General features: G+C 40.5%; 1 protein-coding gene across 1 annotated transcript in view; it reads right to left on the reverse strand.

The window, feature by feature from the left end:
- Positions 1–17927, reverse strand: part of SOX6 (SRY-box transcription factor 6) — a 572111-nt gene that overhangs the window by 54348 nt on the left and 499836 nt on the right. The gene's annotated exons all lie outside the window — the stretch shown is intronic.

A 17927-nucleotide genomic window follows, 5' to 3' on the forward strand; every position in this document is an offset into this window, starting at 1 on the left:
TAATGTAGCTGGTGTGTGGTGCGCCATCCTATATGGGACAACTGTTAGGGGCAGGTGGTTGGCCCCCTGCTATGCCAAAGGCTCAGTTGGAAATAAGGATGGTAATGCCCTGAGGTTCCTTCTGTGGGACCCCTTGGGCTAATTATGGGGTGGTGCCTTTTGGAGACACGGCTATGCCTCTTGGCGACCACCTTACGCCAGCAACAAGGGGGAAAAATTTCAAGGGAGAATATGTTGATGTCTTTACCCTTCTCTTCAGGGAATTGGAGAAGAATAAAGAAGACCTGGATGATCGGGATAAGGAGTACGTTAAGCACTGCAAGGTGGACAGGTCCAGGGCCAACTGGCTTCCTGGGTTCCTGATTTATGTGGATGTCATTGTGTGTCCCCAGCTTTGGAGGGACATTATATACAGGGGGTACTTGGACTTCGCTGGTGCAACTTAGCTGCAATATGATGAAGAATTCCAAATGCATGCCGCCCTTAACCCTTCCCTGCCTTGGGACCAGGTTCCCAAAAAACAACAAAGGAAGCAAGCCAAAAGATATATTAACAATGTCCCATGTACAAATCTACAATAGAAATTACAACAATGAGTAACAGTTTTGTACAACAACCATTGAGAGAAAGAAAAAGTCTTCAAGCATCCAACAGGTAAGTGGTTCCATCTTTAGTCACGTCGCTGTTAATTCGCGATGTCCAGAGGCCAGTAGGAACTGGTTGAAGACATCGGAAGAGCACGCTGAGTGGCCACTCAGCGTGCTCTTCCGATGTCTTCAACCAGTTCCTACTGGCCTCTGGACATCGCGAATTAACAGCGACGTGACTAAAGATGGAACCACTTACCTGTTGGATGCTTGAAGACTTTTTCTTTCTCTCAATGGTTGTTGTACAAAACTGTTACTCATTGTTGTAATTTCTATTGTAGATTTGTACATGGGACATTGTTAATATATCTTTTGGCTTGCTTCCTTTGTTGTTTTTTGGTGCAGCTCTCATTGAGGAAGCTTTTTCCCTCCTGTTTTCTTTGGGACCAGGTTCACCAGCAGCTTTGACTGCAGGTGATGTCCCCAGCTCAGTCCAATCCAAGTGACAGCTCTGACAGTGGCCATTTGGTGCTGCAGACCTCCATGGCATCTGTCACTTGCCCGCCAGGGGAGTTGTTCACCCAGGCACACATGTTCTGCTGGCAATTTGCCTCATAGGGTAGTTGCTCTTGGGAGACTTGCAAGTTCTGCCACGCATGCGCAATTTGTTCAGGCCCTCATGCCTTGATAGTGTGTAAGCATCAGGGCAAAAGGCACGGGGCAGATGTGCTGAGTCTGCCCAGAAACAGGGGGGCGAAGAGCCGTTGCCACAGGACTGAGTAGGTTGGTTAATGTATAAATTTTGTTACCATGCTGTTGAGGGCAGTTACTGGTTGTGTTTTGTCCTTAGGTGCAGTTGTCGGGGTTGGCAACGACCTGTGGATTTGGGATCTTCTGCCTGCCGAGTCCTCATTGAAGTTTAATGTACTTTGTTGGAGCTTTACCAGTTCTTGCAGATGCAGGGCCTACGTCTTCTCTGCAGCATACTTTAGAAGCTGAGGATTCCTGTGGTTTTACTCCAATGCTTCCCTGCCGGGTGTGTGCAAGAAGCTTGGAATCTGTTTTGTTTTGGGCCCATGGCCTGTGTGCCTGGGTGTGCAAGACTTCCCTGCTTGTGGATGCAGGAAGTTGAAATTTGTTGTTTTTGGCTCAGGGCTTCCCCACTGGGTGTGTGCAAGAAAATTGGGATACCCGCATGTACTTGGTCCAAGGCTTCCTCACTGGGTGCGTGCAAGAAGCTTGGAGGTTTTGTTTTGGGACCACGGCCTGAGTGCCTGGGTGCACAAGACTTCCTGCCTGTGATTGTGGGTGTCATTGGCTGGGCTTGCCCAAGCTGATAGTCCTAAATCTGAGCACCAACACAAAGCCAAGGGGGAGTTCAAGATTCAAAAGCCAAGTCCAATCCATAGACAGAGCATGAGGTAAAACGCCAGGGGTGTGTCCAGAATCCAAAATCCAAGTCAAGTCCAGTCCAGTCCAATGTCAGTTACCAATAGCGTCAGGTCTAGGAGTGGGCACAAGCACGATACAAGAGACATGGAGTGGATGCAGGTAGGTAACACTTTGTTTCCATGCCTGGTAGTTTCTCCATCCAGGCTTTTATAGCCAGGCATGGGTTGCAGCCAGCTGCTGGGGCTCCATCCTGACTTTACTTATCACCGCTCTCCAGCAGCTGGCGTTAGCTCGGGAGATGAGCACTGTGCCATCTCTCCTGCAGTTCCAATCTCTGCTGTTGTCTGTGGCACTCTTTGGGCATGGGTGAACCTGGGAGTGTTGGTGGAAGCCCCTGGCTGGGCTTCACCTGTGGTGTTGGACATCCCTGTCTGAGCTTCCCCTGTGGTACTGGGGCCAGAGAGTGCTGGTGCCTCCACCTCAGCTGCTTGCTGTGAACTCTGATCAGCCAGCAGCTGTTGTTCCAGATCACCGGCTTCAGCTGAGTCAGGGCTAGGGCTGGCTACACAGATCTCCTCTTCTCCTGAGGAGTTCTGGCTGGTTACACAAGGCTCCTCTCCTCCAGAGGAGTCTTCACTCTCATCAAGTCAAGAATGGGCCATGAAAGCGGGAATTTGTACTTAGTTGTTTTGGGCCCAAGGCTTCCCTGCCAGATGTGTGCAAGAAGCTTGGGTCCTGATTTGCATTTTTAATCCAAGACTCCCTGCCTGTGGTGCACAAGGAGCTTGGAATTGGTTGAAGGGCTAGGTGGAGGCCCTAGAGCCCTCTTTATAGTATTGGGAAAGGGAGGTTGCCCCCCAAACTGCAAATCAGGGCCACATTTGCTGACCTCTACTGAGGAGACAGAAGGAACAACATTTTGGAGGAGATGTGGAAAGGGCTCAGGTGGCTTTACACCATCTATGGGCTGTAAAGGCCTAAGCAGAGCTTGGTCTTAGTGATGGCAGGTTAGAAGTTGGGGGAAATGAGTGGGTTGGTGACCATCCTTGGCATATCCCTATTGGTGTGGAATTGGGGTCTGTGGATGAGTGGCTGGTTGCTTTACGGCCCAGTTGCGAGGACAGACACCCTGGTGGGGCACCCCTAGACAAGCAAGTCCCTCCTGAAGATTTATGGCCAGGTGGGGGAGCTTTAAGGGGGTGAACCACTTCACCAGGCCAGCTGGGTCCCAGCCATAAGATGGATGGCTCACACCTGGGGCAGCTGGTGGATTGTCCAAACAGGTCAGGGCGGAGGTCTAGGAGTGACCCCTACCACTAGTTAGGCCCTTGCTGTGTTGACAATATGCTAGTTAGGCCTTTGCCATGTTAACAAATATATTGTTGTAATTTTAATAAAGCGGACTTTTAATGCCCAACACTTGTGTCAACCTCTTCACTCCGACTGAGGGGGCAATGCAGCACTCCCAGCCGGCGGCAACAGCCGCTGTGGCTGGGGGCTGGGATTTGCCTCCCTGGAGGAGGGAGAGGCAGCAGCGCTTTCCTAGCTATCCGGGTACGCTGTCAGGGGTGGAGTCAGAGGCCTTATAAGGCTGCTCTACCCCTAAGTGTGTCAGTTGCACCTTGTGTTTGGCCCACCCACCTCACCCTATTTCAGTGCAGGTGTAGCTGGTTGCCATTATTGGGACCAGGTAGGAATTTTTTCTCCTTTCCTATAATTGGCTATTGGGTATGGTGTTTCTCACCTACCTTGCACTGTCAGAAGAGGGGGGGGGGGTAATTGGCTTAGGTGGGTTGAGTTTACTCTCCCCTGGCAGGTTAGAAGTTGTGGAAAATGAGCAGACTGGTGACCACCCTTGGCATATCCCCATTGTTGGGGAATTGGGGTCTGTCAGGAGCAACTGGCTGTTTTTTGGCCCAGTTGCGAGGACAGGCATCCTGTTGGGGAACCCATGGATAAGCCAGCCCCCCTGCTGCTTTATGGCCAGGTGGGGGAGCTTTAAGGGGTGAACCACTTCACCAGGCTGGCCAGGTCCCAGCCATATGATGGATGGCTTTCACCTAGGGCAGCTGGTGGATTGTCCAAACAGGGCAAGGCGGAGGTCCAGGAGTGACCTCAGGGCCTGGCCTGTACCACTACTTAGGCCCTTGCTGTGTTGACAGATATGTTGTAATTTTAATAAAGCGGCCCTTTAATTCCCAACACTTGTGTCTGCCTCTCCATTTTGACTGGGGGGGGGCAATATACTGTTTTGAACCATTCTGACTTTCATGTATTACTGTAGGAGAAAATGTTCAACGTTTTTATATTTAATGCAAATGTTAAAGAGTGTTTTTTAATTTAATTATGAGCTTTTGTTTAGTAATGTGTAACAATTTATACCTTTTTTCCAGGATCCTTAAAAGGTCAATAACATCTTTCAACACTGGGTAAACTGGAAATGAGGGAAAATTTTATTATGATGTCATTATATATAGTCTACTGTTTCCTAATTTCCAACAGAATCCGGTATGTTTATGCCAGAAAATTTAAAGAGCTTGCTGATGGAAAAATATATGGCAGATCTCTAAGTTTCTCCTTTACTTAAACACCATAGCCATTGCTTCTGTCTCTAGTAAAGTTAAGAAGTATCTTGCTGGATCAACCAGTGGTCCATCTGCTCCACTATCCTGTTTCAAAGAGTAGCTAACTAGTAGTCCTCAAAAACCAACAAGGACCTCACCCTGCTGTTGCTTCCTAGAATTGTAGTCAAAGTTTTACTACTTCTGCATGTAGAAGTTCCCTTTAGTCTCTATGGCTAGTAGCCACGAATGGACCTATCCTCCAGGAATCTGTCTAATCTTATTTTAAAACCATCTATGCTCATAGGCAGTGAAATCTGTAATTTAATTACTCACTGAATAAAGTAGTGCTTTCTTTTATCCATCTTGAATTGATTGATCCTCAACTTCATTAGGTGCCTCCAAGTTCTCCCTAATCATTTTCTTCACCCCATGCATAATTCTACAATTCTCTATCATGCTCTATTTAGGAAGCTATTATCTAAAATGAATAGTTCCACCATCTTTAGTCTTCCCACAGCTAAGTTGCTCCAGACTTAATCTTAGTTATCTTCTTCTGCACTTTCCTCAGCTCTGTAACATTCTATTTGACACACAGCCACCAGAATACACATTATTCAAAATGAGGCCATACTATATACAGACCATACAGCCAGTGAGATATAGTGGTTTGAGTGGTCAGACTGGGATCTGGGAGACCCAAATTCAAATCCCCACTCTGCCATGGAAACTTGCCAGTCACAACTTCTGGTTTGGGATCCATGAAGGTCTAACGCAGCTCTAAGAGCTGAGCTGTCCAGGCTGCTGTTTTGGAGGCTAGAGGGGCGAGGATTTGCCCGTAGCCAACTGTTCTCAGGCGGAGAACAGGCGGAGAATGCTCAAGAACCTGAGGGCACATTGATCTCGGGCGAGGGGGGGTCCTGCGCAACGGACTCTATCCTGTCCCTTGAGGTCCCACCCGAAGAAAGGTTTTGCCAAGATCTCTACAGCAGTTTTGGAGCCAATTTGGTTGGCATAAGACCTGCATGCCCAAGCTTCATACAGGGACAAGGGGACTTGAAGTGAATTGAATATAGAAACAGTGATTACAACCCGCGAAAACGGCTAAGAAGGTAAAGATTACTATCTCTTGAAACAGGACAGATTGCTCTAAGAAATAAAGTACTAAAGGAAATTTAAAAACTGCCACAGATTGATTATAACGAGGGGAAGTTCCGGCAAGAATTTTTTTTAAAAAAGGACTATGTATAACGGAGTTAGTAGAGAAAGCTGATTATTGTTTACATACCTGCGGAGAGTAAGAGATAGTGGACTGTGGGAAAGTCTCAACATCGCGAGAACTGCTGTGTGTGGCAGAGGAACAGGAAATACGTCAGAACGATAGAGAAGCTGGAGAGAAGCGGCCTTTTCTATGTGACAGGAAGTAGAAGATCGCCATTTTGAAGAAGGGAAAGGTCGTGGCTTCAGCGGAAGTAGGCCATCTTGGATTAGAAGTATAGTTGAAATAACCATAGAGAAAAGACGCCCAACATTTTGGACTGTGTAAATGTGTGTTTTTTTTCTTAAAGGAATAGATCAAATTTGGGACTTTTAAAAGTAAAAGGACACAAAGTTAAATGCCACGGAGTTAAGAAAAAGAGCGGACTCGTGGGAGCGAGGCAAAGCTAGCCCCACAATGTCGAAAAAGGAGTGGCAAGCAGCAATTGAAAGTTTGGATAATTAAGTTTCAGAAGGAAACAAAGAAGTTAAAGATATGATACAAGAGATGGCAAAAGAGTTTAAAGAGACACTTAAGAAAGAATTGGCGGAACTGACGAAAGGTATGGAAAAAATACAAAACGAATTGCAAGCCACACAGCAAAGAGTTAATGTAGTAGAAAATGCAATGGACACTTTAGCAGACACGCAACGAACTGAGATGTGGGTGATGAGAGGCAGAATGGCTGTAGCAGAAAGTAAACATATGGAGAAACAACTGAGATTCCGTGGTTTGCCGGAAAGTGAAGGAAAATCTGCCCAAGAACAGATTACAGAAGTTTTGGCTGGATACCTGGGGAGAGAGGAAGAAGAAATTGCGGCTTTCCTAGATGTGGTATACAGAATAAATTCAAGATTCGCGACCCAGAGGAAATTACCAAGAGACATGATTGTGCAATTCACGACTAGAAACACAAGAGAAATGATTGTGAGTAAACAATTCCAGGACCCATTGGAGGTCGACGGAAAGGTGGTGATTATTATGAAGGAATTGCCCAGATCGGTGCTGTTAGAGCGTAAAAAATATAAAGATTTAGTCCAGATTTTGAAGGACATGAAGATAAGATATAGATGGGAAATACCAGAAGGACTGTCCTTCGAATTTGGAGGAGCTAAAAAGCACATCAGATCTGAATTGGAGATGGAAAAGTTCATTAGGGACAATGTAAAGGACTTACCAACAACAAGATTATGATTCTGGAGTGCAAAATAATATCTTGGAATGTAAATGGACTTAACTCGCCTAATAAGAGGAAAAATATCTTCCACTGGCTATTAAAACAAAAATGTGACATTGTATGTTTGCAAGAAACCCATATTAAAAAGCAAGATATAAAGTATTTAAAGTTTGCAAAATTGGGAAGTGAATTTGTGGCTGCTTCAAAAAAAAAGAAAAAAGGTGTGGTGTTGTATATAAAAGAAGAATTACAGCCAAAATTAGTAGTGAGCGATGTGGAAGCCAGATATTTAGCAGTGGAAATTATGTGGAATTAAAAAAGGTGTTGGTGATTGGAATATATGCACCTAATGGAGCAAAAGAAAATTTTTTTGAGGACTTGGGAAAACAACTGGATGAACTATCTTATGATCAGATAATTTTAGCTGGAGATTTCAATGGAGTTACCAACTTGGATGAAGATAAGAAATCAGGAACTACACAAAAGAAAAGAGGATTACTACCAAAGTCTTTTTTTGCAATAAAGGAACAAGAGACTTTAGAAGACGTGTGGAGGAGACAGAACCCCAAAACTAGACAATATACATTTTATTTTGCAAGACATTTTACTTTATCACGAATTGACATGATCTGGGCCTCCAAAGACTTAGCGTTATGGACTAAAGATGTGGAAATAATGCCTATGGTAGGCTCAGATCATAACCCAATTATGTGGAGATTTGGGAAAAGAAATAAAAGAAAAGGATGGAGAATAAATGAAGATCTTTTGCATGAAGAAGAAAACATTGAGTTGTTACGAAGAGAGACCAGATTCTTTATACAACATAATATGAATAAGGAAGTTTTGACTAATAAGGTATGGGACACTTATAAAGCAGTGACTAGAGGCATACTAATGGATTTAAATGCAAGAGCTAGAAGGAAAAAAGAGGAGAAGAGGTTAGAGATTATGGAGAAAATAAAAGCCAAAGAGATTCAACTTAAGAAGAGACCGGGAAAAAAGAAGATATATCAGGATATTAAAATCCTACAAGAACAATTGACGGCAATGAATAACAAGGAATTGGAATGGAATCTTAAGAGAATGAACCAGAAGTCGTTTGAGGGTGCAAACAAGCCTGGGAAATATTTGGCGTGGCAACTGAAGAAAAGAAAAGAGAAGAGAATCGTAAATAAAATTTGTGAGGAGAATAAGACATATTTGGAACAGCCAGCCATTAGTAGAGCTTTTTTTAAATTTTATGCAAAGCTGTACCAAAAAAAGGAAGTGAATAAAGACTCTATAACGAGGTATTTGGAAAAGAGGAAGCTCCCTGCAATTTCTGAAAGCTGGAGAGAAAAATTGAATAGGGAAGTGACGGAGGAGGAAATAAAAGAGGCAATTCAGTCAACAAAATTAGGAAAGGCACCAGGTCCGGATGGACTAACAGCTAAATTCTATAAAGTAATGGCTAATGAACTGGCGCCTTTCCTGAAAGAAGTGATTAATGGAGTCATGAGAGATCAGAGGATCCCCGATACTTGGGGAGAAGCTAATATATCATTGATTCCTAAGGAGGGACAGGATTTGACCACTGTTAAAAATTATAGACCAATTTCGTTGCTGAACAATGATTACAAAATCTTTGCGAAGTTTTTGGCTGAGAGAATAAAAGGATGGATGTCTGAATTTATTGCGGAGGAGCAAGCTGGATTTTTGCCAAATAGACAAATCAAAGACAACTTAAGGACAGTTATAAATGCTATTGAATACTATGACAAGCGTTGTGATAGAGAAGTTGGTTTCTTCTTCGCGGACGCTGAAAAAGCATTTGACAACTTGAACTGGGACTTTATGTTTGCCACTATGGAAAAGCTGCAAATGGGAGAAAAGTTCATACGAGCAGTGAAAGAAATTTATAGGGACCAGAGTGCAGCAATTGTGGTGAATGATGATGTGACTAAAAAATTAACAATAGGTAAAGGTACAAGACAGGGTTGCCCTTTGTCACCATTGTTGTTTATTTTGGTTTTGGAAATATTGATGATTCAGATACGGGAAGATGATGCAATCCGAGGAATAAAAATAAAAGAGTTTTCCTACAAGGTCAGAGCATTTGCAGATGATAGAATGTTAATAGTGGACGACCCAATTGAGAACATGCCAAAGGTAATGGAGAAAATAAAGGAATTTGGAGATTTGGCAGGATTTTATGTAAATAAAAGGAAGTCAAAGATACTATGTAAGAATATGACTAAACAGAAACAACAAGAACTAATGGAAATAACGGACTGTGAAGTAACAAATAAGGTGAAATATCTTGGTATTGAACTAACTGTGAAAAACATAGACTTATTTAAGAATAACTATGAGAAATTGTGGATACAAATAGAGCAAGACTTGATAAAATGGAATAAGTTGAATTTGTCATGGTTGGGAAGAATTGCAGCAGTAAAGATGAATGTATTGCCAAGAGTGATGTTCTTGTTACAAACAATTCCAATTATCCGAGACTCCAAACAATTTGAAAAATGGCAAAGGAAAATATCGGACTTTGTGTGGGCAGGCAAGAAAACTCGTGTGAAAATGAAAGTATTGCAGGACGCTAAAAAGAGAGGTGGAATGCAGCTGCCCAATCTAAGACTATATCACGAAGCAATATGTTTGGCACGGATAAAAGAATGGATGACGTTGAAAAACCGCAAGTTATTGGCTTTGGAGGGATACAAAAAAACATTTGGATGGCATGCATATTTGTGGTACGATAAAGTAAAAGCAGACTCTATGTTTATACACCACTATATCCGGAGAAGCCTCTTCACAATTTGGAAGAAGTATAAAAATTACCTACAAGATGGAATTTCTTCTTGGGTGGTTCCGTATGAAGTAATAGATCCGAGAGCTGTTGATAATGAGCAGCAATGTTTAACCTACAAGGAGATAACTCGAGTAGAATTTTCAAAATTGAGAATAAAAACAGAAGAAGAGCTGTCTCCATGTTATGGATGGTTTCAATATAGACAGATCAGAGATCTTAACAATTCGGACTGTTTGAAAGGAGGAATAAGAATGGAGAATTCAGAATTAGAAGATGTAATTTTTCAAGAAGGTAAAAAGGAAATTTCAAGGATTTATAAAGTACTTTTAAAATGGTTTACAGAGGATGAGACAGTAAAAGTCCAGATGGTGAAGTGGGCTATAAATTTTCACAAAGAAATAACAATGGAGGCATGGGAATACCTGTGGAAAACGACTTTGAAGATTACAACATGTACAAGTATTAAAGAGAATGTCTACAAAATGATTTATCGTTGGTACTTGACACCAAAGAAAATTGCGCTAGTAAATATTAATATGTCGAATAAATGCTGGAAATGTAAAAAACATGAAGGATCATTATACCACATGTGGTGGACTTGTGAGGTAGCGAAGCAATACTGGGGAGATATAACTGAAGTAATTAATGAGGTTTTGCAAACCCAAATAAATAAGAACCCAGAATTGCTGCTACTGAACTTGGGAATGGAAGATGTTCCAATGCAGTATAGAACATTGTTATTTTACATGATTACAGCAGCAAGACTTTTATATGCGCAGAAATGGAAAGTACAAGAAATACCAACTACAGAAGATTGGATTTATAAATTGCTATACATGGCTGAGATGGACAAAATGACAAGAAAACTTAAAGATCTTGATCCAGGACAATTTAATGCAGATTGGGAGAAATTGAAACAATATCTAGAAAAAAAATGGGACGTGAAAGGGGAACTGTGGCAGTTCGAGAATTATTGAAATGTAATAGAAGAAGAGAGAAGTGACTTTACCGGGAAAGGGGGAATATAATTATAGAAATCTAAGCTACGATTGGGGTTATGATAAAAGTAAAAATTATAGAGTATTAAATAATAGATGTTTTACTATGGATACATAAGATATATAAGATTAAGCTAGCTAGATATTATGTACAATATATAGTTTAAGTAAAGAGTATATAATAGATATTTGAGTATAACAGTTACCTTATAGACTTAAAATAAGCTCAGAACAAGAAAAAGTAAAAGATGGGTGTGTAATAGAATATTAGAGTTTAAGTTAATATTAGAATCAGGAGGATTGTGGAAAGTAAAGAGTTTAGATAATCGGAAAGTAAAATGGATGTAATGTTATATTTTTAATATCTTGATTGCTAATATATATGATTATGCTAGCATTATTTTAGGTAGAATATATGGTTTACCTGAGGTATTTAAAGGGAAACTTGTACCATAGAGATATAGAGATATTTTTAGTAGAGATTTAATAAGCTTAGAGAAAAGAGTATTAAGTGTGTGTTTAACAGGGTATATGAGATATTAAGTAATTAAGTAATAAAATAGACTAAGGGTTGGAAAACTGTTGGAAGTCAACTAAAAAGGGGGGAGGAAAGGGAGGGGGTTAGAAATAGACTTACAAGGGGGTAATGAATGTACTGAATGATATTATAATCTAATCCAATAAAAAAAAATTTTTTTTAAAAAAAGAAACTTGCCAGTCACATACTAAGCATAACCCACCCTAAGTAGTTGATGTGAAAATAAAATAGAAGCGAACAATGTAAAGCTACTTTTGGTCTCCATTGGGGAGAAAGAAACCGTATAAATGAAACAAATAAATAAACAAACAAATCTGCACATAAGAATTACAATATTGCCCCCCTTTACTCCACTTCTTTTCTTGATGATCCCCAGTATATAATTTGCATTTTTCAGATGGTGGCAAACACAGGGGAACCCTTACTCCCCTGCTGGTTTCCTTTGGTCATTCATAGTTTGTTGCTCAGAATTGTTATGGTTACTATGCAGGTTCCTGTATTAAGAAGCATAATATACAGAGGAAAATTCACAAGGGCTTAATTTTTGTGTCCATACAAAACTCCCTCCCACCAGGACCACTTGTACCAATCCTTTGCAAAACAAAACAAAACTACAAACCTTTGTTAGCATACTCTGGTTGCCTGCTTCCATGAAAATAAGTGAATTTTTACAGAGTTAGACTCTGTCTTCACAGATTAAGTTTATGGTCAGTTTAGATTATAATTTTTTTTAAATGTCCATGTGAATCAGTATTTTGTGATCTCTAAATAGCAAACTCTTTTTTTAATGGCAAAGTACAGGTTGTGTTGAAAATTGCATTGTATACAGTTCATATTGGAGAGACAATTATAGAGCACAGAATGCATGTCATATTTGAATTTAATATGTTCACCTTTAGCAGCATGACATAAAGTCAGTTTTCTCTCTAGATGCTAGAAGAGTTAATTCTTAGAACTATTTTGGACATATTAGCAGCAGACCAATTATATCTATACACAATATATATATATATATATATATATATATATATATATATATATATATATATATATATATATATATAATATTATAGATAATATAATACATAATACAGCGTAATATATAATATAATTATAATATATAATATTAAATATGTATAAGCATATATTACAATATAATATATACTATAAAATATCATATATAATATTATATATATATATTATGTAATATATAGATTATATATAATATAATATATTGTTTAGGACTTTTATCATTTTTGTTAATATATGATGAAAGTCCTAAACAACAAATGATGAAAGTCCTAAACAATATTTTTTATTGTAAGGTCACTTCCATAATATATAAGTACATTCAATTGCTATTTGTGGTGATTAACATTGCATACATTGACCAAAAACTAAACTTTTAAATCTTATGTATACATCTATGAAACCCATCCAAATGCCTAGAATAAATTCATAATAAAAACAGATAGTCTTTCATCATTTACAATATTATAACTTTGGCCTGTAAAAATGAATCTGAATCTCCAAAGTACTGCTGGCATGCCCCAAAATATACTCTTGACCTATTAAAAGCCATTTATGATCTAGGCAGCTCTGCCTACCTAAGAAAATTATTCTAGTACAAGCCCTAACATAGATTTCAAGCAGTCTGTGACCACAATACTCTTAACAATTTCTCTTAGGAGAAACTACCTGTACTGAGATTCAGAATTTTTGATAAGAGTCTCCTGAGCTACTTTGCTTTTAAAATATTGTCTAAAAAGAAAAGAAAGGCATTAATAAGCCTTTTCAGACCTTCACATTCCAGGAGCAGAATCATTCCTGCTTTCCAAACCTCCAACTTTCAAGCATTAACTGTTTTTCCCATTTTTTTCATGCATAGGGCCTACATATATATAACATATACCCCTGTGAGTCCCTTCTTCCTCTTTATGTTGATTAAATCCAGAATTTGAAAGTCTTAAAAGGGCTTAAACCACTGTGTACATTACAAATAACAAAAGCAATTGTTGTTGAACAAAATTAAGAAAAGAACAAAGTGTACTTCTCTATGATGCTAAAATATTGCTAAGTTTATAGTACTCTACAATAAACTAATTATAAAGTACTGTGATACTGGTCTGGCACATAAAAGCCTCTTTTTATCACCTGGAAACACAAAAGAAAGCTTCAGATGAGGCATGCCTGATGAATGTTTATTGGTAGTACAGTAATATATGCAGCTCATGGATACATCATCCAAGCCTTATGTATGGTAGTGAATAGAGATGGGCATGTACCAGGAAAACCCCATGGACCACCGGCCCGTGGTCTATTGATTTTCACGGACCATGGACCACAAACTTTTCATGGACAAGCTCCATTCATGGACTGGTTCATCGGTCCATGGTCCATCACTTTTGGCAACCCTGGCTCTGCCCCTTCACACCCAGAGAGCCCAAACTCGCAGAAAATATTCAGCAGCCTCTCCTACAGCCTCCCTCCACATTTGGTCAAGATTGCATTACAGACCCCCAAAGCAACCACCCCCAGGAAACTTCCAGTAGATACTGGAGTTGCAAATGCCAATTGACTTGCATTGGCTAGCAGCACCAAAAAGTTAAAATGAGGCAAAATCAAACAAAAAAGGGTGGAGGAAGAGCCCCCTCACTCATCACACAAACACCTTCCCCACCATGGCCTAGGGAATTAATTCTTCCTCCTTGCTCGCATAGAGCAGAATGCGAGCTCTCTGGTTGGCAGGCAGAGCTGCCTATCAAGGTTTTGAGGGCTAAGATAGGCTGCAGAACGTCCACCCCTCCATTGCCTAGTGAATTAAGTCTTCCTCCTTGCTTGTATAGAGCAGAATGGGAGCTCTTTGTTCAGCAGGCAGATTAAGTTTTTTAGGGATGCAAAGCGTCTGTGGATGTCCTCTCCATTGCCTAGGGAATTGATAGCTTGGCGCCAGGATGTCTGGACTCACAGACCACGGACCAGCCCAAACAGACCAAACTTTGTGAAAAAGGTGAGTCCCATGAACTGTGTGTTCGCAAACCACGAACCGGGCTGGATCGTGCAAAATTTTGGTCTGTTTTCTGGACCGTGCCCACCTCTAGTAGTGAATGATGCTTTCCTTGTGGACCCAATTTGCACCTGGAATCCTCATCTTGCCCTGAGTTATGTTCATTAGCTCCCTCTTGACTTCCCACCTTTTCTTTATATTGCCCCAGTGCCCTTTCCTTTTCTTGCTGTTCTTCCTCATTCATCCCTCTCACTCTCCTGAGTCTCTTGTTCTTTCTCCATCCTTTGATTGCCTGCCTTCTTGCCTCTCTACTCCACTCTTATCTTCCTCCTCCTTCCAAGTTCCATATCCTCCACTTTTTCTCAGCCTACCTTCTTCCTTCTTGGCTTTGTTATTTAGCCCCATCTAAGGTCATGTGGGCCCAGTGTCAGAAAACCAGTGGTTAAGCTCCAAATGTGGGCAATTTAGTTACCTCAGTAGGCAGATGCTTACACCCACCATCTAGCTAGTTCCTGCCATCGCTTAGTCCAGAGCAATGCATTATGGTTCCCTTATGGCTCTTACAAGGCAGCCAGCCCTTCACCATCCCACTTCCTCTTCTGCTTGCCCAGTGGCCAAGTAAATTACCATCATGGGTCCTCCACAAGTATTTAAATGCAAGATAAGTCAACATTTGCTCAGAGTTTTAAAAAGAAACTTTGCAATCTAGTAAACAATTTGAAACCCTATTTGTGAGTAAGATGTACCAAACACCTGTAACTTAAAGGACCTTTCAAAACAGTGGTTCTATTGTTTTTTGTAAAGTATCCTCATTAATTTATCTTCTTTCTTAGTTTATCTGTTGTGGAGGAATTGCATTACTCCATATACAAATTGTAAATTGTGTCACGAATTTGATCCTATTCCCCCTCCCCCCCCCCAAAAAAACATTATTTCTTTAGTTATAAGTAGAAATAAAGTCCCCAGCTTCAGCATTGGCATACATATCTCTGCTCCATTTCATCCAAAAGATAACTGGATCTTTCTTTTCTTCTATCCTTTTAGGATGCAACATACACATACTCAATAGATATTCATCCCATTGTTTGTGTGCAGGCAAATATAGTTCTCTGTTGGTCTTTTAAAAATACAATTTGGAGCTTCCTCGTTGTCTGAGAAGGACCTGCACAGCACTTTAAATGGCAATGTGTAATTGCTGGCTCTTTAAACCTCAATATTTTGAATGAAGCTTCTATGTCCAACACCTGTAAAGACTACTAATATAATTTGCTAAGCATATGGACAAAAGATGGATAGCTATTTGAAGTCTTAACTTCAATAGGAGAATTTGGCACTGGAGAGTTTGGAAATTTATGCTCTATTAAGAGCTGAACCAGGCACTGGGAAACTGAAAAGGCCCATAATGGAGTTAATTTCTGCTGGACCTATCCCTGTCTATTAAATTCCCTCTTCTCATTAAAGTTTCCCCTATGAATTGGGGGTGGGGTAATAAGATTTTCCAAAAGTTCTCATAGAAAATGGAATACTCTCTAAGGTAAACTGGAGGAACACACTCATCTTTACAGTACTTCACCATTTCTATATAATATTTGTCTTAATATCTTACTTGCCTTCAGCCAGAAAGACAAAGCAACAGGCTTGCTCCTGGATGGCTTCCAGCTCCTCTTCAAAGATAAAGGGAGCACTGTATCAGCCCCCCCTCTCTTTCAGTAACATTAAATATGCTGCTAGCATTAAAATCATGTAATTTGAACTCATTCATGAATTCCTGTAGTGTCACAGCAGGAAAGAGGGAAAGTAACTTTATGGCATCTGTGGCTGAAGCAAAATTAGGGGCTGGAGACTTGCTATTGGGGAGAAACCCTCACCAGCACCATTGTGATGTTTCTGATGACATGGTGACATCACTTCCAGCATGATCCAGAAATGAAGTCATCATAACACTCTAGCATTCACCGAATTCCCATAAGAGGAAAAGAAAAAGACTTAGATTTCAGGAATTTCCTTGTAAACGCATATTCTGCAATGCTCACGCTATACCTTGCTTTAGGCAGTTTGCTGTTCTTATTGTTGCTTACATTGTTTTTGAATTTTGTGTTCCTAGTCCTTTTGCATTTTCATTGAAGATCTTGTTATATGATTGCATTTTTCTTTTTCTTTACTCTGTAATCTGCTTTGAGCTTCAGTGAGAAATATGGGCTACAAATAAGATAAATAAATAAAATTTTGTGGAGAGGCGGTTGTTTGAGTTCTCTCATCACATAACTGAAGTCAGTAGTATCACCAATCTGTAGTTACTCAACTCAGGAACAATTAAGAGATGGTAATGCTGGGATAAATCATATGGCTGGAGGGTATTGGTAACCACTTTCCTATTATTTGAGAAAACTGATATACACATTTAACATCTTGTGTGAACACTGTAACCGAATAGGAAGACATGTGATAATATAACTAATCAGCTTCCATGAGCGAGGACTGTTCCAAAACCAGAAACCTCTGTCCATAGAACCTGATATGTGAGTCCTCTTGTCCAACATTATATTACTTGTGTGAGCAGTTAAATGGACCATGTATCAGTCATTTAAAATAATGTACGAACTGACAGAGTGTTAGGAAAAGAAATGAAACGGACTATAAATAATGAATGGAGAATGACTTGATCTTGTAGTTTTCATTAAAATCCATGCAAAATGTCTCACGGGTATGCATGAGTAGGGTTGTGCAATCTGGGATTCATAAACTGGCTAAATGCCAGACTTATGCCAATCTAGCATAATCTGGCTATGCTGGATCACACGGAAAATCTTGGATTGGATCTGGGAAACTGGACTCTGATGGGCCAGATTATTCAACCACAGGCAGCTGCAGCAGAGACAGTACAGCAGCTAGTGAGCAAGAGGGCAGCGGTGCAAAGTGGAAGCAAGTTTCCCTTTGTGACAGGAGAGTGGTGCAAGATCACGAGGCTGCAGGCAGTGTAGATCCCACCACTCCACCCCTGATGGACTCCAAAACAGCCTTTTAAGCCACCACTGGCCTTGTCTTAAACTCCATGGCTCCAGCCTCACCTCCCTTTTCTTCAGTTTGGGATTCTCTGGTTTGACATTGGGATTCTCTAGTTTGACATTGGGATTCTCTGGTTTGGCATTGGGATTCTCTGGTTCCCTTGCTGTAGTTTGGTTCTTTTGCGCTATGTTGGTTCAGCTTGCATTGGGAGTGGGACTTGCATTTGAGACTGGATTTTGGCTATGGATTGCCTTTGCTTAAGGCTTCCCTTTGCCAGGAAAGCCTTGGAAATGCTTCTCCATAGGAAACAACAGAAAGTGACTGAGATAGCTTGTTCAGAAGTCTATCGAACTGTATTCTGGGGTCCAATCTTCCTGAAACTTAGTGGACAATTAGGAGTGGGCTCCCTGCAAATTTGGTGGAGTTTTCTCAAAAAAAAATGCCTCCCCCATTCCCCCAGATATTTTTCCTCATAGGGAATAATGGCTGAATAAATTTGGGATTCTCTAACCAGTTTAGAGAATCCTACCTGGATTTCAGGGATACCAGTTTTTTTGGGGTATCCCCAAAACTCAGTTCCAGTATTACCAATTTGTATATGTGTGC

The sequence above is a fragment of the Eublepharis macularius genome, chromosome 2 (assembly GCF_028583425.1).
Source record: "Eublepharis macularius isolate TG4126 chromosome 2, MPM_Emac_v1.0, whole genome shotgun sequence".
NCBI classification, from domain to species: domain Eukaryota; kingdom Metazoa; phylum Chordata; class Lepidosauria; order Squamata; family Eublepharidae; genus Eublepharis; species Eublepharis macularius.